A 24,421-nucleotide genomic window follows, 5' to 3' on the forward strand; every position below is an offset into this window, starting at 1 on the left:
CATCGGGTCTAACACGCTTGAGAAACACTCCTTTAACACAAGATTTAGTGGCTTTTACGATTCCAGTAAATGTAAAGTGAACCCAATTCACAGCTCTGATTTTTAGTTTTGAATAATATAACAAAAAAATATTTTAGGTTTTAAGATTTTTAAAATTTCCTTGCCGAAATTCAGTTACTGCTTACCCTTCTTTTTAAACCCCACCTTAGCCTTTCAAATGTTACGTTGCGGTGCATCTTTCCAAAGTTGTTAAAAATCATCCAGTTTATTGATTCGTCTTTTTTTATTTCCTTGTACGAAGTAAAAAGGAAGTATTGTAATCGCGAAAAGTTTCAGGCAGCATATTTCAACGAAAATATCCATTTTGACCGCTATCGAATGCAATTTAACGATGTTTTTGCGTGATATCTGTACGTAAGGACAGAATAAAATACTCTTTTCCTTCAAAAAAATTATAAAACTGCTTTATAATTAATTCTGAAGAGAATTTTTCGTGGCGTCTGTACGAAGGTATGTACGTACGTACGTATCTCGCATAACTCAAAAACGATTAGCCTCAGAACGTTGAAATTTTGTATATAGGACTGCTATAACATGTAGATGTGCACCTCGTATTTTGGTTGCAATCGGCCGCACCAAACGTATATAAATATATTTATATATATATATATATCCACTCTGTTACCCGGCTCAGTGATCTCAGTTTCTTTACTCTTATATGTTGGTAAATTGTACATTTTTTGCTTTAAAAATGATTGTATTATGTTGTTTTTATCTTCCGATTAAGGTTTTTATGCCTTTAGTAAATCTGTATGCAATATTTTTAGAATTATCAACAATTTTAAAGTTGTCTAAGTGCCGCTAAGCCTTTTTTTATGGCGGCCATTGATTGTTTACATTTGAAACAGCAGACTAGTAGATTTGTTGCCAATCTAGAGAAACTTAGGTTCGCAACAACAAAGATAACGCATTCATTTATTATTGCCAATTAAATCATGCTTAATTCTTTCTGGAATTTTTTCGAGGAAATAAGCGTTTGAGATTTACTTTGTAATTTTTAATATAGATATTTTGAGTTTTTATGTATTTTTGCCTTCTCGCGAAGTGAGAACTGAATTAATTAAATGAGAAATACTCAATCGTCTGTGAAAAAGTGTTTCTTTTTTGTTTTATTCGCTTAATTTCTTTTATACATCGTTCTAGCTTTATTATAGTATTTGAATAGAACATGTTGCAACGATTAGATAATTCTTTATATGATATACATTTTGTGCATTCTGAGTTATAATATGAATGAAATATAATACTGTTAAGTAAACCTAGCGCCAGAGTGTCGCTATGGTAAACAAAGTGAATTTTAAAGAATGCATTTATTCTGTTGTGGTTTAGCCCACCAGCGGCCGAGCGGTAAAGTCGCTGAACACTGGTAGTTCGGTCCGAGGTTCGAATCCCGCGAACGGGCTGGCTGCATAGGCGTTTTCGTGGTTTTCCCCATGTGTAACGTGTATACGAGCCAGTTTTCCTTAGAAAGTCCTCCACGAAGGCATCCCTCCCCTTAGGCAGGTAGCCCTCGAGGCTTTGCCATAATCACGCACACACACACACTGTTGTGGTTTATGCGCTGTCGGTGAAGTAGGTTTAATTCAATCTAATAAGTTTAAATAAAATGCAAGAAAAAATGCTTATAATTTAATATTCCGTACAAGGAAGTCATGCGGTGTACACATGAGATTTTTTTTTAATTCAAAAATAAATTAGTACGGTATAGTTAAAACCTGTTAGGAAACCTTGCCAAAAACCTTTGCTGTTCTTGAGCTGGTAAGTCGAGTTATGTAAGTGTCATACTTATTTTTATTTTAAACTACAGTTATTTAAACTTTGAATTTTATTGGCTTTTCTTTTTATTTTTCAGCCGCCGAAAAGTACACTGTTTTGATCCGCAGTTAAAAGTATTTCCTCAATTAGTAGTTAAAACATTTGTTTCGTAATTATGAATATAGGCGTACGTAAGATATGGTCTGAGCCAACTGCCAAATAATGGATTTGCATAAAATGACTGCTTTATAATATTTATATACATATAAAGCTAAAATACTCTTTGAATGCAAGAGATTTTTCTGCGTGACATCTCTACGTACACACAGAATAAAGGACTTCTGTTCTAAAACTGATTATAAAAGTGCATTTAGAATGGGTATGCACACAGAATACGTACACACACGTACACACAGAATAAAGGATTCTTTTTTCTAAAACTGATAATAAAAGTGCATTTAGAATGGGTACAAAAGGGACTTTTTGTGACGTCTGTACGTGCGTACGTATGTATCTCTTATAACTCAAAAACGAGAAGCCTCAGAGCGTTGAAATGTTCTATATGGGACTGATATAACATCTAGCTGTGCACCTCCCTTTTTTATTGCAATCGACAATACTAGACATGTATAGTGTACATAGATAGATATTTTTTAATGTTAAAGAAAATTTCATTTTTTTTATTTTTTATTTTTTGGTTTCATTTTTTAATTTTAGGTTTCAGTTTTTAATTTAAATATTTATGCCAATGTTTAACTATTTTTGCTTTTGCAAAAAAATTTAAGGGTTTCCAACTTAGGCTTTATATATTTTTCACTTTTAATATCCCAACACCAACGGACCCTGTACCTTTTTCCTCAAGTAGTGTACGTATCCAAATGATCAGAAGGTTGTTGATGCTTGTTCCTTGATCTATTGCACCAAGATATTTTACTGTACATTTATTTACAATTTATTTACAAGTCGTATGCCACCTGGCATGTTTACAAGCGTTATGCCTCCTGGCATGTACATGATAGACATATTCTGCCACCTAGCATGTGAATTGATACATCATACTAGTTTTCTGCCACCTGACAGATACGATGCAATTACCTCAATTAGCGGTAATACGCCCGACATTTTGGCGTGTCCGCTTCCCTTACGTTCTGTAACGCAACTAACTTTTTGTGCGGTACGCCCTCTGGGCACAAATCACCGCAATCACCGAGGAGGCCAAAACATCCTCCCCCCCCCCGATGAATTACATTCATCTTAATACAATATTCGATATATGCAAACAAGTAAATGAAAAATATAGAAACTGAAAACATACAAAAACCTTCAAAAAGTATAAAATTACATGTTACACTTACCAATCTTCTAGCAAAACATCTTATATCTTACTATATTGAAACGTTAACTATGAGGGTTAAACTAGAACAAACAAATAAAATTATTAGTACAATAAGAAATGAAAATAATAATAAAACATATTCAATATAAACCAAACGCTTAAGTTAATGTTCTTCAACTGGTAAAAGACACAGTTTGGTAATAGGACGTTTAATGTCCCCGTGCACAGTTTTTAGTCTAACCACTCGGACATTATTGTCTCTTCCAGGAAACACTTCTATTACTCGCCCGAGTTTCCAACGTAATGAAGGCATATTATCTTCTTTAATGAGAACCAAGTCATTTAGACGAATATTTCTGCTAGGCTGTCTCCATTTGCTACGCTGCTGTAGTTGGCACAGGTACTCTTTAGACCACCGCTTCCAAAACCCTTGGAACATCTGCTGTGTTAGTTGCCATCTTTGCAATGGAGACACTCGTACTTCGGTTAAATCTTGTTCCGGAATAACAGTTAAAGAAGTCCCTATAATAAAGTGTCCAGGAGTCAAAGCTGTCAAATCATTGGGATCACTGGAGACCGGTGTTATTGGCCTCGAATTTAAGCATGCTTCAATTTGTGCAATTAGAGTTAGAAACTCTTCATAAGTCAAAATTTGAGTTCCAACACATTTCTTTAGATGCAGCTTCATAGATCTAACAGCTGCCTCCCATATACCAGCATGATGTGGAGCAGCTGGCGGGTTGAATATCCACCTTATGTTTTCATTTGCTAACCACCTTTGAAATTCTGAGGTTGACTGGACAGATGAAACTGCTTCCTTGAGGATTTTATTTGAACCTATAAAATTAGTTCCACAATCACTTCTTATTTCTTGAGGTTTTCCTTTCCTCGAAGCAAATCGTTTTAGAGCAGCTAGGAATGCTTCATTTGATAAGTCGCTAGCAATCTCTAAATGGATAGCCTTTGTAGCTAAACAAACGAAAATACAGACATAACATTTAATTGGTCTTATACCTCTTCCCCTTTTCATTTTCACAGAAAATGGGCCGGCATAATCCACGCCAACCTTTGAAAAGGTTCTACTTGGAATCACTCTACTTGCAGGTAGTTCTCCCATTAATTGAATAGATGTTACTGCTCGTACTCTGCAACATTTTATGCATTTCCAAATGAATTTTTTAATTTCATTCTTTGCACTTATTATCCAGTATTTCTGTCTTATTGCGGATAACATTAAATGCAATCCTCCGTGTAAATGTTTTTCGTGATAATGCTGTATCATTAATTTTGTGAAGTGATTATTATGTGGCAATATAATGGGATGTTTACTTTCTCTGGTAATTTCTGCGTTTCTTAATCTACCTCCTACTCTTAAAATTTCGTTTTCATCTAGAAATGGATTAAGTGAAATGATTTTGCTTTTAGTTTTAATCGGTTGTTCTGTCTTTAAAGCCTTAATTTCTTCTGAAAATTCATTAAGTTGAACATTTCTTATAATAAATTCTGAAGCCTTCCGTAACTCATAGGCGGTAAGCACACCAGATTGCTTTTCACGAGCGGATTTACAGTTGTTCACGAAGCGCAGAACATAAGCCATTATTCCCAGTACTTTGTTTAAATTTCCGTACAGTTCAAGATTTAGTAACGGTTCTGTAGATTCCACAAGTGTTTTCAAAGTAACACATTTTCGTTCTTCACTAACGTTTTGCAAGTCAGCTTCGGTATTCATTTCGTTTATGTGATGTCGAATTACTACTTCTGAAAGCCAGGGTGGCCCAGAAAACCAATCACTATCATTAATTAGAGCTTCAGCATCCATCCCCCTCGTAAGTTTATCAGCAGGGTTTGTCTTCCCACTGCAAAAGTACCAGTTGTTTAAAATTGTTTTCTCCTTGATTTCTACCACACGATTTCTAACAAATTGTTTCCACTCGTTGGCAGATCCCTTGATCCAGTGAATGCAAATTTGGGAATCAGTCCAGTAAAATATATTTCCCTTATCCAACTGCGGAAATATCGATTGCAAATACGAACCTAATCTTGCAGAAATTAATGTTCCCAAAAGTTCAAGCCTAGGGAGTGTTACCCTTTTTAATGGAGCCAAACGGGATTTCGACACTATGAAACTTGTTTTACATTTATTTTTCTTCTTAAATCTAAAATATGCTACGGCACCATAACACTTGTGACTGGCATCATAAAATATGTGAACTTCTATTAACTTCCAACACATATCACTGAAGTACTGTCTGGGAATTTCGAAAAACTTTATTTTTTCAACTTCTTTTAACCATTCCTGAAATATGAATTCTGTATCAAGGGGAACACTTTCGTCCCATTGAATACCCTTTTCCCACATAGTTTGCATTAAGAGTTTAATTCGAACAGTAAATGGATTCATAATTCCTAAGGGATCAAAGAGCATACCACATGCTGCTAAAATGATGCGTTTAGTTACTTTGAGATTTTGTAACTTCTCAAACTGAGATACATCTATTTTCAAATTATCATTGACATTGTCCCAGATAAGACCTAAAACTTTCAACGGTACCAAAGAGTCTTCAGATGTTTCACGAGAGTCAATTCCATTAAGTTTCCATAGTTCATTCAGCTCAGGTGAGTTTGAAACCCATCTACGTAAATTCATACTGGCCTCGCTAAGAATGAAAATCATGTCCTTGCTTAAATGTAAGGCCTTTGCTACATTAACTGTCCCAGAAATTAAATCATCTACGTAAAGCTCTTTTAACATACTGCATGCCTCTTCGTAGGCATCTTCATACTTTTTTAAATGCAGTCTTACTGTAGCTGTTAATAAATAAGGTGAGCACTTGACCCCGAAAGGAACTCGATTGTGTTGAAGAACTTGTAAGTTGGAATTACTGTGATCGAGATTTGACCCTTCTTCATTTATCCACAAAAACTTTAAAAAATCCCTATCTTCTTTAGCTAAGCCTACCTCTAAAAATGCACGCTGAATGTCGGCACAAAACGCAATTGAATGTACCCTGAGTTTAATGATAATCTTTAGCAAATCAGGATTTAAATTAGGTCCGCTTTCCAAACAATCATTAAGTGATAAATTTCCCTTACTTTTAGAAGAAGCGTCAAAAACTATTCGAACCTTTGTAGAATCCTTCTGCTCGCGCACTACCGCGTGATGAGGCATGTAATACCCCGTTTTCAAACTACTATTTAAATACGTATCTACCCGTTCCACTATACCATCTCTCAAGTGTTCATTAATTATCTCATTATATTTTAAATATAGCTCGCTATTTTTCTGAAACTTATTATTTAAAAATTGTAAACGCTGTTTCGCGATTTCATAATTGTTATTTAAACCTTCAACACCCTCTTTCCACAATAATCGAGTTTCATACCTTTTATTCTTGTAAGTTGTATTTCGTTCAAATGACTCTAAAATTTCTTTATCTGATAGAGATATTTCTTTATCCGAACTTATCCCAATTGCTTCTAATTCCCATAATTTTTTAACTCTTTCATAATCTAAGTCCTCATTTACAACGGTTATATGATTAACTCTTGCGTCCTTACACTTTGATCCTTCGTCCTTGCCTTGAATCACAAAACCGAAAGTGCTTTCTGTTGCGACTAATTTTTTACAAATCTTCACGTTTCGTTCTCCTAAAATTTCCCAAATATAATCCGAACCTATTAATACTTGAATTTCGTCACTCGTACCAGCATCTGCTAATTCTATTCCCTTCTCAAACGCCATCTTTCGTATCCACCGAGAAGGAACTTTTACTTGCCCTAGTGTTATAGAATCAATGACTATTGCGTTAATTTTTATCTTTTTACTGGGATGGCTTACATTTTGCAATACGATTTCTACGATATCATACAAGCGCTCTTTTGCATCTTTGCATCCAAATGTGAAAATGATAAGCGCTTCTTTATTAATAATTTTCAACCCCAGTGAATCAACCACTTTCGTAAGATGAATGACTTTGTTGACCCTGAATCTAGAATACAACGTAATACCTTTTCGTTCCCCCTTTTACACCTAACTGTTGCCGAAAACGTCTGTAAAAGAACGGAAGTCGGTGGTTTAATTTTGTTATTATTTTCATTACATAAGAGCGAAAGAGAAGCTTCAGGGATTGGCGTTTGTTTTGTCTGATTGGAAGTATCCGTCTCTAAATCTTTCGATGCGGCGTCACATATTAACGAATTATGTAAACCTTGGACATTGCACAGTCTGCATTTTTCATCTTTATGAGCACAGAAACGCCTTGGATGCCCTTTCGAAAAGCAAATAAAACATAAACCTCGATCCATTAATGCCTTTCGGCGAGTCTTTAAATCAAGTGCGCAATCATGATTCATATGACAAGCAGATAAACAAAATATGCAGACATTTTGATTCTCTTTCTTAGGCGGGGTAGAGAACTTTCGATTTGGATTAAAATGTGATTTTTGAAAGTATTTAGAGGGAGTTTCGCTTTGACTAGTTAATACCGAAGCACCTTGCTTATTCGTACTGTAATCATTTCTTTTAGAATGCATGTAAGATTTATTTTGATAACCTTGATGGGAACTTTTGTTTCGTATTGATGTTTCATTTACATCAAAATTCTTAGAACGCGCTAACATCATTGATGTTTCCCTACATTCCACTTCAGTTTTCAAGAACGTTAGTAGTTCATTAACATCGAAATTTTGTTTATCACTTCTTTTCCTAATGAATTCTAGAGTTAAATTCTCGGGTATTAACTTTAACAAAATAGGGGATAATAAATGTCCATAAGAACCACTAGTAACATTTAAAGAATTTAAATTCCTTATTTGTATTTCTATATCGTCATAAAGCTTCCTCAAAGAAGCCGTATTTCCGGAATATTTTACAGGTTCTAAACTCAACAATTTATTCATATGCGCATTAATTAGCAGGTCATCTCTGCCGAAACGGTTTTTTAGTATATCAACAGCCACCGTATAGTTTTCACTAATAAATGTTAATCCACTAATAGCATTTAAAGCTAAACCTCCCAAAAGCGATTTTAAATAACAAAACTTGTCAACCGAACTGAGACTTTCGTTTTGGTGAATGGAATTACTAAACTGATTCCAGAATTCAAGCCAAGAACAAGGATCACCGTAATATTTTGTAATCGTTAATTTTGGCAATTTTAAAATATTAACTTCACAAGTTTTCAACTTCGGAGATATAGTTTTCTCACTAGAATTTCTAGATTCAACTTTACACGCGTTTTTTCTTAATTTTTCCTGAATTTTACATTTAAAACTTATAATTCTTTCCTGATATTCCTGCGCGGAAATTACTTCTGTTTCCAAATCCTGTTCCGTAATTATAAGATTTTCAATCTCAGAATCGTATTGTTTCAACAACTGCGATTTTTCAAGTAACATTTCGAGTAATTCTTTTAATTTCTCATCCGCTGTTTCACCCTCTTCTAACAATGCAGAATCTATTTTACTCATCAACTTGGTAGTTAAGTTACGCGTCACTGTACGCAACTTCTTTGCCTTATTCATAGCCTCCATTTCACCATTAGATTCTATCAACTATAATAATCACCAAGATTTTTATTCAACAATTCTATTCAAAACTGGAAAAATGAAAAAGGGCCTACCTCGAATTTCTTCGCGTTAAATCCTGGCTTTTCAGTCATGAACTCACTAATTTTCTTCGTCCATTCTTCATCTCCACAAATCAAGTCCGATGTCACCAGAAAAAATGTACGTATCCAAATGATCAGAAGGTTGTTGATGCTTGTTCCTTGATCTATTGCACCAAGATATTTTACTGTACATTTATTTACAATTTATTTACAAGTCGTATGCCACCTGGCATGTTTACAAGCGTTATGCCTCCTGGCATGTACATGATAGACATATTCTGCCACCTGGCATGTGAATTGATACATCATACTAGTTTTCTGCCACCTGACAGATACGATGCAATTACCTCAATTAGCGGTAATACGCCCGACATTTTGGCGTGTCCGCTTCCCTTACGTTCTGTAACGCAACTAACTTTTTGTGCGGTACGCCCTCTGGGCACAAATCACCGCAATCACCGAGGAGGCCAAAACAAGTAGGATAATCAATTAAAAAAAATGTTTTTTTAATTTAAACTTTATATAGATAGACAGATGTAGATATAGATATATACCCACCCCCTTCCTTGGGCTTTATTTTCGCAAATGTTGGTCGTAGTCACATATTCCAGTTACAGAAGTGTCTTAAATGACGAAAATACTCATGTTTTGGCAATGTCAAATTAAAAAGTAATAATAATAATTTTCGACTAATAATGAAACCTAACTTTAACGTTGTACAGGCATTAGGTATTTTTTGAAGCAGGGGAGAGGATAAACGAGCAATGCCCTTGCCGGGACTGGAACCACGGACCTCTCAAATACGCGTCGAGCGTCCTGACCACTACACTACAAAGGCATGTTGAGAAGGTGGGATCTCCCCCTTTTAAAGGGCGGCTGGGGTTTTAGGTCGCCAAATCCTGGTGGTGAAGAATCATCATTCACCACCTTTTAGTCCGGGCGCCACTGTAGAGACATTAGATATTTTTTAAAGTAGGAGAGATGAAAAAGGAGCAATGCCCTCTCTGGGACTCGAACCACGGACCTCTCGAATACGCGTCGGTCGTGCTGACCACTACACTAGGAAAACATGCTAAGAAGGCGGGAGAAATACCTTGTAATGTGATCTGCCGCTCCCTATACTTATATTCGGGAAAGCTTTTTTACTCGCTATTAAAAAAAAAAATTAAAATTTTAAGAAGTGTGATTTCGTATAACCGAAATTGTCCGTGTACTTGATTTCAAAACTTGCAATTTTTGATGTCATTTTCAACATGTTTTGAGGGATCGTTTAATTTAATAAAAATAATTCGAGAAAATAAGTTTAAAAGTGCAGCAAAAAGCGTCTATAATTTAACAGGCCGTGCAATGAAGTCATGTGGAGTACATACCAGATTTTTTTTTTTTTTTTTTTTTTTTTTTTTTTTTCAGTATATGCGTTTGTTCTCACCGCCTACGGGTTTATTTTATGCTGAAGAAAGTATGAATTTACTTCGTTTAACATTTGCACTCATTCAGTGCTTCAAGTTACTGAACAAAAAAACAAAAAAGCTTTTTTTTTGGGGGGGGGGAACGCTATAACAGTAAAAATGCCAGATGAAGTGATAAATCACGTAAACTGAAGAAGATGTGTTTCTGAGATAAAATATCCTTGGGCTGAATTTTAACACCGCCTGAAAGAACACCAGCGATGAGACAACGGCCTCACGCAAGTTGTCCTAGGTGAGTATAAACAAGACATCAGGTATCGCTTGTCAAAGTTAAAAAACTACTGATGACGCAGCTGGATACTTAACAAATAGAATCAGTTGCGGAACAAATCATAAACGTCCATTCTACAAATGTAAAAGATAGCGATGGAGAGTTGATTTTTAAATCATAAATCGTTTATTATTAGGTATCTTTTTTTTTTAAGCTCAATTTTTTTTCAGAGGTTATATGAAACAGAAAATATTGTTGTAAATATTTGTAAATGTGTTTTGGTTTTACATATAGTTTTTTATGATGTTATATATATATTATATTTATTTATTTATTTACGCATTCAGTGAATTTAATGCAATATTTTTAATGTATTTTTGGTTAATCGAATTTGTAGTCTTTTTTTTTTTTTTTTTTTTTTTTTTTTTTTTTACAAGTGTTTATTTGGTGTATGTATCATGTTGTAGATCTTGAAATTCTGAATCGATGATCGGTTTTTTTTTTTTTTTTTTTTTTTTTTTTTGTGAAGACAGTTTAGTGATATGACCAGAAACTTTTCTGATGGAATTTGGTGAAAATTTTTATTGTCAACTGAACTTTTATTCTGGAAATTCTCAGGGAAAAGTGTTTGAGTCCCAGAAGAAATTTTTCCTAAAGCTTTGTAGAGACATTAGGTATTTTTGAAGCAAAAGAGATGAAAAATGAACAACGCCTTTGCCAGGACTCGAACCACGTACCTCTCGAATACGCGTCGAGCGTGCTGTCCATTACACCACAAAGGCATGCTAAGAAGGCCTTATACACTCTCCCTTTTATAGGACAGCTGTGGTTTTAGCGGACACAATCACCAAATCCTGGTGGGGAAGAATCATCATTCACCATCTGTTTTAGTTCGGGCGCCACTGTAGAGACATTAGGTATTTTTTGAAACAGGAGTCATGAGAAATGAGCAGTGCCCTCGCCGGGACTCGAACCACGGATCTCTCGAATACGCATCGAAAGTGCTGACCACTACACAAAGAAGCCATGCTAAGGAGGCGGGACAAATACCTTATATACTCCCCCTTTTAAAGGGTGACTGGGGGTTAGGGGAACCAATCACCAAATCCTGGCGGTGCAGAATCATCATCCACCACCTTTTTTTCAGTTCGGGCGCCACTGTACAGACATTAGATTACTTCGAAGCAGGAGATATGAAAAATTAGCAATGCTGTCGCCGGACTCGAACCACAGTCCTCTCGAATACGCGTTGAGTATGCTGACTACTGCACCACGAAGGCATGCTAAGGAGACGAGAGAAATACCTTATAGCTTCTTTATAAGTGTTTATTTGGTGTATTGTTTTATAGATCTTGAAATTCTGAAATCGGTCGACTTTTGAACTGGGAAGATAGCTCAGTTAGAAGCTGAGATATGAGCCGAAATTTTTCTGACGGGCCTTGTGAAAAGTTTTGTAATTTTCCTGAAGCCTCCAGAAGAGCTTAAGCAACCCTATAAATAGATCTGCGTGTAGTTAGCTGAATAGTTCAGTTCATAATTGTGGGACAGTGAGCTTGTCTTTATTAATTACTGCTTTCGACTTTACTCTGGTAATGATTTTAATGATCTGCGATATTCTTCGAGTATTAAGAAAAATTCTCGTCGTCTCTTGTTGTTCCCCTTTGAACTATTAATTGTTGCTAGCTTGCTGTTCGAGTTGTGTCTTATTTGAACATAATATCAATTTCCTCTTGTTCATCGGATGTTGTTATTAAAGAGTTAATATGAAACCATAGTGCGCAAAAATATAAACGTGTCTCTGTTGCAAAAGCTAATATTGGACTATTTCAGGTAGAAATAGCAATTACAAATTTCGCAGAAAGCTACGGGTAATTTATCTTTATCGCTATGTGCTTTTCAACGATTCACTGTAGGCAATCAGTTTATATCATATACATAAGCTTTGTGTAATTTAGTTTATTATGGAAAAGCACACTATAGAGCTATCTGCCCGTTCGCCTGGAAATGAACTCAGGTCGGAACTACCAGTGTTCAACGCTGCTCGGCCGCTAGTGGACCTATGTTCATAAAAAAAATATGCTTAGGTAACTTAAGTCTCGAGTTTTTTAAACTAGAATGTATTTTTAAAGAATAAACTTTGAGACTAGGAATAATTTCGTATTAAACAGGTTCAAATTATAGTTTGTTTGCGAACAAATAATACGGATTTTTTACGGTTATGCTTTAAATTATGTTAACGCTTAGTTTTAATTTCTACCCTATGTTTCTTGGTTCGTCACGATATTCGCCCAAAACCAGAGTTTTATGCAAACTGAATGACAAGGAGTGTAGTTTAAAAATAGGCTGCTAATCTTAACCATGATCTATTGAAACTTGTTTCGAAATTGGCCGCCTTGCTCGTAGTAAATCGGTTATGAAGTTGTGAGAGAGCTAGCGAAAGTTTGGCTGAGCTCGGTAAGTGTTTAAGATAGTTAAGTTTCCGTTTTGGCCTCATGTATTTGTGGATTCGTGTTAGAAAGTTGTTGCAATCCCATTGTTATACTAGCGTAAAGACAAACGACTAATCGTTGCAAAATTTGAGATGATGCATTCGGTTTTACTTTGTTATCATTTTAGTTTAATAACACCCTTAAATCTTGGCTACTAAAGTTTCAGTTTTGCATTTGAATCTGCTAAGTATAGTATTTGCATAAGTAGTATCAAAAGGGATACTCATCAAATTACCATTAACATTTTTTGATAGCCGTTAGATGTTTCAACTTATTTTTTTACTGTTATAGGCTCTTTTCGAATCTGTTTCTTTAAGCGGTTAAAATTAAACGTTACATTATGTCAGAAAATCAGTGCCGTTTTCATCCCTTTTACTGACGCATAGTGTTGAAATGCTTACATGAAATTATTCACAAGTATGAAAACACATATACTTTGCTCCTCGGAAGTTGAAATAAAGCTTCCAGATTTCGTCAGATGTATTTTGCAGTTAATGCTCAGCAAATCGTAAATTAATCGTTAACGTAATCGTTAATCGTAGATTAAATCTTTAATGCTAAGCAATTCTAGAAAGGAGCTGTTAAGCATAACAGAATCGTATTCTACAACTGATACCAGAACTGTTGTAATTAACATGAAATGAAAGCAAATTGACTGTAATATTAAACACTGGGACAAAAAAAAAATTAATAAATAAATAAAAGTAAAATGTACAGAAGTTTAAATATCATCACATTTTGCAATGACTAAAATGCTCCCTTTTGCGTACGTTTCCTGCGTTACTGGTGACAATTACATTACTAAACATGTAACTGCCAAACACAATTACACACTTTTTATTGTATTCATTGCTATCCATGTCTCGACACCGAATCCATCATGAGCTAATGGCGTTAAGGCGGAAGGAAAAGCTTTCTGTCGGCAGCTGGTTACTGCTTATTAAAACGGAGCGATAAAATAGGAGGGAGAAGGTGCCATTATAGTTCAATCACGCTGCTGGTATTCTTCTGACCTTCCCTAGTTAAGTGAACTATTTCCTCGTTACTCTTATTGTCTCATTCATTCTCTTTTATTATTAACTACATGCGTAAGAGCTTAATTTCGTAAATATATTTTAATTATAATTTAAAGATGTAAATTACTTTATTAATTAATAAAAATATAATGTTTTAGCGATCAGTTATTGTGAAATATTAGACTGTAGACTTTGTGACAGTTTCTCTTTTTGCAAGTAGTTAAATTTGAGTTAACCCACGTTCATCCTTTTTTTGCTCATATCAAAATATTCACTCAGAACAGAAATTTATGCAGTTTTAATGGATACCACATAGTTTAAAAGTTGAATGTTAAACTGAATCAAGAGCAGTTGGAGCTTACGCCACTTTGCGGTAGCTAGTATCTTAGGACCTTATCATATCTAATGAAATGTAACGGAAGAAGAAATGTTACCGATAAAAGAATTTCTCAAAAGCATTAGTTTGAATGAGAAATATCTAGACGCAGCTTTTGTACCCGAGTAAAAAAATGCCACCACATTTTCATTTTTCTGTAGGAGACAAACTTTTGTACCGAGTGCTTTTAAAGTTTGATCATGTGTGTTTTGTTGTGTATGCAAGCTATTACTCTTTTGTGGTATCGTTTTCTACTGATGACTGTGCTTCTCGTGTTATCTCGGGAACCCACTAAATGAACTCGATGGACTTTTCCCGTTATTGAAATGAATTCAGGCAACACTGTGACAGTACCGATCCTAGACCGTCGGCCGCCCATGTATAAATTAAAACTGGCCTCTCTTTTTTAGAGAAATGTAACGTTTGGTAATTATTTCGCCACTCTTAAATTTGGCCACCTACGTGCTGTATACCTTCTTGTCCCTGGTTAGGATCGGCGCTGGATAGTGATGTGGATGACGGTATTCTGGAATTTGGTGAAAAAGGTGAATTGATAATCCCAGTTCGATTAGGCTGGATCATTGGATTAATTCGTATGGCTAGCTAGGCATTCTAAAACCTCCAGTGGACAACATCTCAGATCGGATTATTCAAGAAGACGGATTATAAGACCGAATTGGTAACCTTTGAGTTAAGTGCACTAGATTTAAGACACGTAATAAGGCTGTTATAAATTCTTGTAATAATGTGATCGTCAAACTCTTTGAAAATTCTGGTAATAATATAATTGTTAAAACTGATGATAACTGTTGTAGTTTTAATTATGATGAAGTTAAAAAAGGTGCTGATAACTCTGTACCCTGCAGCTAATGCAAAAACATTCGTTAAAACTAAAAACAGAGATAACGATAATATTAGGAAAGATGGACTTGTTTTCCCCTGTAAAACTGTCTGGACTAGTGAAATTTGAAAAATAATATTAATATTAGTAATACAAATAGATTCAGTGTTTAGTATGGATAATGGTAATAGCTAATAGCAAAGCAAATATTGTTGATACTGCAAATGTTCAGACTGGCTAAGGCCACCGCCCCACCGAGATTTAAGCCTATATATCCCCCGTCGAGATTTAAGCCTATAATAGTCATCTCGTAGCTCAAACTTAATGGTTTTGCAAAAACGCTTTGCTGTGAAACTGATTATGTTTTTACAGCTGGAGTTGACTGCGAATTCCTCAAAATTTTCTCTTCGAATAGTGATCATCATAGATCACTTAGTAAGTGTTTCGAAACTAACGGAATTCAACAATATATTGCGAACAGAGCTACAACTAAACCAATTAAAGTTGTGCTCAGAGATATTCCTTCGGACTATCCAGCTGATGACGTTAAACAGGGATAGTAAATGAAGATTTTAATGCAATGGTTTGTTCAATGTATCGTTTTCGTACTAGAGTTATCAGGACTTGTATTCCTCTTTACTTGCCTTGGAAACATGAACTGTCCTGACTCGGAACAGGGAGCTTACTCAAGCTATGTTCAATAAATTGTAAAGTAGACAATACACACAGGAAGGGTATACGAAACCCTTTATTTTTCTATCTTTACAGAGATTTCCGGAACTTCGGAATACAGAGACCAACCAATTGTGGTCTGAACGTAAGAATATAAAACTACTAACTAAAACTCTAACTAAAACTAACTTTGGATTAATATACAAGTGCCTAACTTTAAGATTGGCCGTTATTTAACAAAATCCGTATGTAGTACAGAGAGCTGCTAAAACTACGATACGTTTGAATTTATCAAGAGGACTAAACCTTTGGCCTTGAAGGCAACCAGCAACCGAGTAAAAACTACTATGGCAAGCGGCCTGCTTCTAATAACTCCTTCCTCTCTCTTGCTTGGCAAAAAGCCACAACTTAAGTACTTGGCGTTAGCAAGACAAATTTGCATAAATAAGTTAAAGCTTTTAATTCTGGCCGGACGTTGAAAATAAGAAGTGATAGTAAGGATTTAAAATAAAATAAACGTTAGTAAAACTTAGGATCCTTACAGAGTCTCTATGCTTTTTTCCCAAACTCATGCAGTTAAATGAACCGAAATCTGAGCGTATTAATGACATCAAGCAATTAATGTGTTTTGATCTATTTGTGGATGCATACAGGTTCACGGGCGGTGCAGCCAAATGCCACAGCTTCCAGTATTTTTAACATTCATCTCGACAGTGTAAATTAGCCCCAGATATGTGAAGGGTTTCTTACCTCACAAAAGTTCTGGCTATGAGGAAAAGTAGATTTCGCAACTCACTTGCTGCAACTGCGGACAGTCTCATGAAGCGAATTACAAAAAAAATGTCCAAGAAATCCTGCTAACCTTAAGAAAAAATTCTATGATAGGATGAACGTGTCACAACCTGTAATGTTCAACCTCGTGTCCTGAACATTGCAGAAACGATCCCAGAACCCTCTGTTAATGACATAAGAAATGATTCTCAATCCAGAAAAAAGTTCCAAAATATCAGATAATTGGGAAAGTATTCCTAAACCTTTTAGGCAAGGCACAACTTTGGAAAATGCTAAGATATTCGAAGTACTCTGAACAGAAATTTCTGCTCAGAAAAGTGCTAAAATGTAACTCTGAAAGCATATTTTGTGCTTGTAGCAATTTCTTTAAAATAATTAAAGACGTTAACTTCCATATTCTGTATTTTCTATCATGGAATATTCTTAGAACATTTGCCAAAAGAAATGTGAAATTAGAAATGTACAAGAACTCGTAGACAAATTATTCATTATTTATTATGTTTGATGAAGTCTTCTTAATCGGTAATTCTCCCACTAATAGAAGAAATTAATCTCATTTTCTGTTTCTAGGTTGTAACCCATATTTACTCCATTTTTCGTACTTGTGATGTAATCGGTAGCTTGGATGAAATTTCTTGTGCATTTTCGGTTGTAGTGCATGTTAGTTTTTTTAGTGGTCTGTTCAGGTTTGCTTTGTTAGTTTCTTTGTATCCTTTGCAATTAGTAATTTTAAGTGTAATATTTATGCTAAGTGCCTTAATATCTTTCGTACTGCCTCTGTTGTTGTTATTATATGTGCCTTTTAGTTAATTTTGTCACCAGAGCGTCAGTTCCAGCGATTACTTCGCGATGAATTCATTCGCTCACTTGCAAAGAATTATGTCATCTAATTCCCTCCAAACATCATTCGCATCTCATGAATGCCACTGACAATATCTTGCGAAATTCGCGTGTTATATTCGAAATGGAGTATTTTCTCGATGGAGGTATATATTCTCCAATAACCAGATACTCCGATGTTGCACAACTCACAATAAACAAAGACACTTTTGAGCAACATTTGCGTTCAGCAATCGGTTTTGCGAACGTAACCGCAGTACATTGCAATATTTGGCGGAGGGTTAAATTGCTCTGGCAACTTAAATTAGCCTAGAACAGAAGGATGAGGTACCAGTGAGAGGATTGCTGTGTTTCTTTTGGTATTCTTTTAGGCAATCAGTCTTCCTTTGTACTTCTGGGACACAGATGTTTCTCAGAAAAGTTTCTTATTGGGTTTTCCGTCAATAGATCTGATTAAGTGTTTTACTGTTTTTTTTTTTTTTTTTATTAAGTCCTGTTATATTCGCAAAGGTTTGGTTAGTTGCTGTGCTTTCGATAAGTGCTTTATGAGTTTCGAGACTGTTTACCCAATCGGGTGTGTTGAGTTTTTAATTTAGAATACTGTTAGTAAATAAATAGATCTTGGTGATCAAGGGAAGTAGCGTCGTCTTCTAATATCGTATGCATGATAACTCAATCGTTTTAGTTTGTTTTATCGTTTAAATTATAACTCGCCAAGTAAATTGATATATTCTTAGTTGAATTTATTGTGTTTTATGATAGTGAAATGATGTTTAGGCCAACAACGCGTTAACATGGTTAAGATAATTCCATAGTTTATCTTTAAATTGAACATTTATTTTAATATCATGCCACAAATATGGTATCTATACGACTATGAAAATAATTAGAATCCGTACTATAAATATTAATAAAGCTAAGTACTTTTAGGTTATTAAAAATAATAAGTTTTTTATTATTTTCACAGTATCAAAACAACATATTCTTAAAAAGTAAAGTTAGCTATACACGCACACACATATATATTGTTACGGATTTTGTATTTAGTTAGCTATTTTTGTAGAATTGTAATTAAAATTATTTTTCCCCGCGCAATTCAATGCGCGACGAATTTTAAGAGAAAATTCACCGAAAACCTAAAAATACAGGAGCACGCGTATTTAATAAATAGGTATCTCGTAATTTATATTTAAACTGAAAAAATGTAATTGGCTACTGTGCTAGCTGTGACCGTAATTCTGCTCTGTTGCTTTCCAGAAACCTTGAGAAAACGGAAATTACCAGAACATTCTCGTGTACGATTAAAAAGCTTTAAAAAGCCGAAGAGAAACATCTCAGTTCATATATATATATATAAACGTGTGCTACCGCTGGTTTCAATGAAAAAAGGAATTGCCCAACTAGAGTTGCAGTCCCATATAAAAAATTTCAACATTCTAAAGATAATCCTTTTTGAATTATTCGAGATACATACATACATATGTGCATACGTACAGACGTCACGGGGAAGGGGGAACCTTTTAAATCAATTTTGTAATCCGTTTTGGAAAAAGAGTCCTTTATTCTGTACATACGTACAGACGGCACACAAAAAATCTTCCAAATGGATTCGGGAGCGGTCAAATTCAAATGTACATTTTCGTTGAAATATGATATACCGAAATTTTTCGTGATTTCAATACTTCTTTTACATCTCGTACCATGAAGTAAAAAAAAAAAAAAAAAAAAAAAAAAAAAAAAAAAAAAAAACCTTCCTTTTCTTTTCCTCTCCTTTCTCTCTTTTAAATTTATAGTCTGTTAAATTGTGATTTAAAATGTGCAAGATGACATCATTTCTTTTTAATAATTCCGAAATTAATTTTCAAAGATAGTCTGAACAGTACCAGTGTTAAGCTTTTTGCCGCTCGTTTCCTTTCCTAAATTCTGTCGCCCGAGGCATCTATTTTCCCTTCCCCCCCCCGGTTCTGGTTCAAGACATAAATATAACCGAAAATGGCTCATGAAAAAGCTCATAAAGTGCTTCTTCCGCATTTAAAAGAAACCGAAACTTTTAATTCTTCGTTTCATACATATGATCATTACTCTAAATGGTAAACAATTAAATTGCATTAATTCCGTCACATTTCTATAATTTAATTAAAGTTTATAGTAATACAGATAGACGATTTTTTTATTTTTCTTATTTTTTTACTTTATTTCATTGGGAATAGGGGAAATTGGTTTAAAGTATGAATATTTGTATGTTATGCAGCACTGCTGGACTCAAACCATGAAAACAAAATACATTTAAATATAAAATGTATTTTTCTTATTTAAATAACTTGAAAAATGTTCAATTATAAGGTTACCTTATTGCATCTAGCCAAGCGCGAGAGAATACGAAACTTCGAAGTACAGTGTTGCCAGATCGTGCAATTTATCGCAAATTTGCTACTTTTGCCAAAACCTATGCGACTAAAATTTATATGTATGCAATTTTGCAAAATTTTTACGACTCCGTCATTTCTTTGTCCTACTTTTTGCGAATTTACTTTTTTGTTGTTCTACTTTTTGCGATAATTTCTTTTAATTTATTGTAAACTGCTTATATGTTATAATGATGTATCCACTAAAATTAATTTACAATAAATAAAAAATACACTTACTCTTAAAATAGATCTTGGAATCCTGAGATCACAGAGCAGCTGCAAAACGGTTTTCAACGCCAGTCCCTGTTGTTTTCACGTGTTTGACTGATTGTCCTGTTTAACCTTTAAAGTTTGCCAGTAAGCAATGCAACTGTACAGAAAGCGTATTTTCTTCAACCAAAGTCACTTCAACCAAAAGCAAACATCGAAATAGAATGTATCTGGAACGCCTACTTTCTATATTTCGAATGCAAATGTCACTGAAAAAAGGGAAATTTGCTGTATGTACTTTGTACCCGTACCACTCATGCATACACATAGCTCAGATATTTACGAAAAGAAATAAATGAAGATAACAAAGCATAAAAATGGACAGGATGATGAAAAGTTTTAAATTCAGTTTTCTTTTAAATAATAAATTTCTTTTGTAAAATAAAAAAATGCGCATTTTTACACGATTTCTTTCCTGTTAAGCATTAGCAAACTAATCAAGTGTGTTATAATAATAGATTCTGTATTATATTTGGGTGTGATGAAAATTTTCCTCCAAAAACGTTCTTAATAAAATTAAGAAAAAAAGGGGGAAAAAGCAGTACCTTTAGTGCGAGTAGTAATTTTTACACAAATCTATGATTTTCTGCCAAAGTTTTGGTAGTTTTTCAAAGCCTTCGGCCCAGAAACTTGGTGGCCGCGAGTCCAAAAACAGAAATCAACCTCATTTCGGACGTCCTGTGTAGAATAGGAGGTAACACCAATAAGATGTAGCTGCAGGTGACAGGTGAATGCAGGGCCCGGACGGCTTAATATGACAAATCGGGTGTCGTCCGGTACCCGCACCTATTTAGAACAACACAACCCTGGCGACTTCCTGAAAGGGCTGCATCGGAAATATATTAATGGAGAATATGTGGTATTGATGTGGCCAAACAAGGGCGTGTGCATATATATGCTTCAGTATACAATTAATAAAAAGTTTCATACATAGGTACATTGGTGGTACAGGTACATTGGATACATATGTATATTGGTCTAAGGGGTTAATGAGATAGGCAAACAATAAACACTTATACATCAAAAGAAATGAAACACTGACGCAACTGGCGCAATAATGCAGAAGATGACAATTAATGAATACACGTAATCGTGTGTCATCCTATATGACTATACATAAATTACTAGAAATGATATGCATAAACACATACAAATGATGGCGATAAATGAAAACACATAATCATACATTATTCTACTGGACTATACACACATCAATAAAAATGATACATACACACCTATACGTTGACAGAAATGATACACTGAGAATGAAAATTGTGTATCAGTGTGAACGATGACAATTAAAGGTTACACATATTCGTGTATTACCTTACTTGGCTATACATATATATTAGTACAAATGATACACTTAAAGACTTATACATTAATGGAAATGAAATACTGAAAATGGCACTTATACATTATACGATAGATGAAGAATAATGGTAACACGTAATCGTGTTTCATCCTAAGTGGCTATACATACAGTAATAGAAGATGTAGCTGCAGGTGGAAAAAAGAAGTCCCAAGGAGCGATAACGGGGCTATATGGTGGGTTAGCAAAATATCCCATTCGAATCCGTACAAATTCCAGCCCGTGAATGTAGACTTATATGGCCTTGCATTATCTTGATGGAACATTACCTTTTTCCCCCAGAACTCAGTTCGACGTTTCCTAAATAGCAGCATCAACAGGGAATAGCACCCCGCTGCACCTTATTGTTGAGTGTTTTTACCTTTTTCCAAATGCTCTTTGTGGATAATACCACAGTAATCCCACCAGATACAAAGCATGTTCTTTTTCTTAGTCAAACTGCGCTTAGCGATGCTGCCGACGGCCTCAGTGGGCGGAGATCAACCCCCTATTCGGCCTGTGTTGTTGAAGTAAATCTACTTCCCATCACAAGTGACTATTCGATCCAGAATTTTGTCCTTGCGTTGATATCCGAGCAGATTAGTGCAGGCCCGAACACGTCGTCCTTATCTGATTAAGTCAGCTTGTGCGGCAACCAAATATTGTACGTCAAGTTTATGCACTGCATACCGCAACTCATGAACATGGCACTAAAGTTTAACTCCTTAGCAAGCTCGCGAATGGTTGCATACCGATCTTCGTGCACTAGTTCTCACAGGCGTGCCTCATCAACATCAGTAGACCAACCAGAGCGCGCTGCTTCTTGAATGTCATAGTCCTTGTTTTTAAACTTTCGGTACCAGTGTCACACTGTTCACAGTGTCGTATGATATGTACATCATTAAAGTACCTAAAGCTGTACACAGAATTTGGTGACATTCTGATGACATTTCCATTTCAGAAACCTTGTACATAATGATAACGATATACTTTTACGAATTTCACAACATTTCTCTTTTTTTCTCTTTCTCTCAAATTCCAAAAATCGTTTGACAAAATATGATTAAACATGCTAACGCGAAGAGTTTGCGAGACGATATTTTTATGGTTGTGGGAAACTTTCTTTCAAAACCCGATATTTTATTTTAATTAAAGTACTAATCGATTTATTTTTAAATGCAGAAAAATTATTTGTGATTTAATTATACGAATCAAACAAAATCGAATAATTCGATGTGATAAATTTATTTTTCAGTGATACCAGATAAGATATCTTCACAGTACAGTGGAATATGACTACGTTCCACTATAATATTTCGAGGCAACCACTTCTGAAAGTGGTTTATATTTAAATGAACGTAAATTTACATTAGCTTTATAAAAGGCTAGCTGCTCAAAAATTAATATAATTTGGCATCATAACTCTTAAAGAGTATTCACTGTGTTTTCTCTGTAACATATTTTATTTTGAATGTTAGGTTAATTTTAAAATGAAATAATTTTAGAACTGATACATACTGCCTAAGCAAAATTGAATTAAAACTTTAGAAGTTAAGACATGAATGTGTGTTCATTACCGGAATAACTGTCTCATCATATTTATAAAATTCTACGTCATCATTCCTTATTAAAATTCTGTTAAAAAAATTCCATATTAAGTGCAAAGGACAACTTTTATCTATTTATTAAGCATATACGTTAGTAATGTTTCTTTTTTCCATGCTAAAATTTATGTTTAGGTAGAGGATATTTTACCCATACGTATATATAGAGATGATTCTACACTCTAGGTAACACTGCTTGCCACTCAAAACCTGCATAAATTTTGAAATGAGCGAACCTCGAGGCGAAAACAGGCTGAAGGAAAAGAATTAAATTAACATTCGTTAATAAAACTTAAACATAAATGCCATAGATTTACTCGAGTATATTATAAATACAGATTATATGCATTTTTATTGAAGCTTTATTCCTTTATTCATTCATTTGAAATTTTCTTCATTCATTACGCTTATTAGTATTCCCCAAATATTGTTTCGTTTTAGGAGATATTATATTCACAAAATACATTACCTATAATTTTAAATTACTGGTACACAATCTACTACAAATTACAGCATTTTAAAATAGAAATTTTGTAGTTATTCATTTTATTTATCTCTTATATTCTTCTTCTTATATTATTAATAAAGTATTTTTTTTATTTTTTATCCCAAAGGAGCTGTTAATCTCGAGAAAGGACTTTGCGTCGAATCACAATAAAAGGCTGAATCATTTTTTAAGCTGTTGCCACCAAATATTATCACCCTGTATAATTTTAAATGAAATTAAAATGAAATAATTTTAAAAAAAGTAACAAATTTATAAAAATTATTTAAAAATACAAATTTTAAAATTAAATCTTAAAAAAAATAAAATAAAAAATTTGAAATGTTTCAGATTTTAAATTACGTCCAAAGGGGCGTTTTTTAACATTTTGTGTGTTACCTTTCTTTATTAAATATCATGTTCCTCGCACTTAAACCATAAGATCCAGTGCAACAGCAATATCGCAAAATAGTTTTAAAACGAGCATATCTTTAGAATTTCCGATACAGAGACTCACGCGCTGAAGATAAAAATGTTTTTTCTGCACAACGTTGCCATTGCTCGCTTTGAAATCCTTGAGTTTGTTAATCAAAAATTCGTCAAAGTTTTAAAAAATAGGAAATCGATCATAAAACAAATTTCAAATTTCAAATTTGGTCTTCCACATGCTCATATTCGTTGGATTACGTTATTCAAAATTCGATGACTCTATGTACCGTTGTTTTATTACAATACGAGAAATATACATACATTTATGCAGATTTTTCATTATTTAATTTCTTCAAATATAATGCAGGACTCTAACATTTTGTGGCAACAGTTTGAAAAGTGAACCGAC

General features: G+C 34.4%; 1 long non-coding RNA gene across 1 annotated transcript in view; it reads right to left on the reverse strand.

The window, feature by feature from the left end:
- The window catches only part of LOC146997089 (uncharacterized), a 269,854-nt gene that overhangs the window by 39,983 nt on the left and 205,450 nt on the right, over window positions 1-24,421 (reverse strand). Inside the window, exon 3 of the long non-coding RNA XR_015041109.1 lies at window positions 20,112-20,353. This is a non-coding gene — a long non-coding RNA (uncharacterized LOC146997089). The remainder of the gene's footprint in view (window positions 1-20,111; window positions 20,354-24,421) is intronic.

The sequence above is a fragment of the Stegodyphus dumicola genome, chromosome 5, assembly GCF_044657685.1.
Source record: "Stegodyphus dumicola isolate Sdum_Otavi_A_Nest chromosome 5, ASM4465768v1".
Classification (NCBI taxonomy): Eukaryota; Metazoa; Arthropoda; class Arachnida; order Araneae; family Eresidae; genus Stegodyphus; species Stegodyphus dumicola.